General features: G+C 34.6%; 1 protein-coding gene across 1 annotated transcript in view; it reads left to right on the top strand.

Moving 5' to 3' along the window:
* The window catches only part of zdhhc2 (zinc finger DHHC-type palmitoyltransferase 2), a gene marked incomplete at its 3' end in the record, with an annotated part of 22,753 nt that overhangs the window by 11,745 nt on the left and 10,742 nt on the right, over positions 1 to 266 (top strand). The window lies entirely within an intron of this gene.

Here is a 266-nt window from a genome sequence, read left to right as displayed (position 1 = left end):
ATAGATAGATAGATAGATAGAGGTCAAAGTAAATGAAGTAAAGTAAAAGCAGTGCCAGAATAATGATTACAGTGGATAATATAAAATGCAAAATGAAGATAGATGTACAAACAAACACAAGAGCACATTTTGTCATAAGTTACCACTAGAGAATAAAACTGTCAATGTGAGTGAGTACAGCAACTGGGCATTATTGTGGGCTGACTGACACCACTCAAACAAATTCCTGTAGGCTACATGTATGTATATATGTGTTTGTGTGTGTG

The sequence above is a fragment of the Morone saxatilis genome, unplaced genomic scaffold (assembly GCF_004916995.1).
Source record: "Morone saxatilis isolate NCDOM2014 unplaced genomic scaffold, NCSU_SB_2.0 Contig22, whole genome shotgun sequence".
NCBI classification, from domain to species: Eukaryota; Metazoa; Chordata; class Actinopteri; family Moronidae; genus Morone; species Morone saxatilis.
This window is presented reverse-complemented; position numbering and strand designations above follow the sequence as displayed.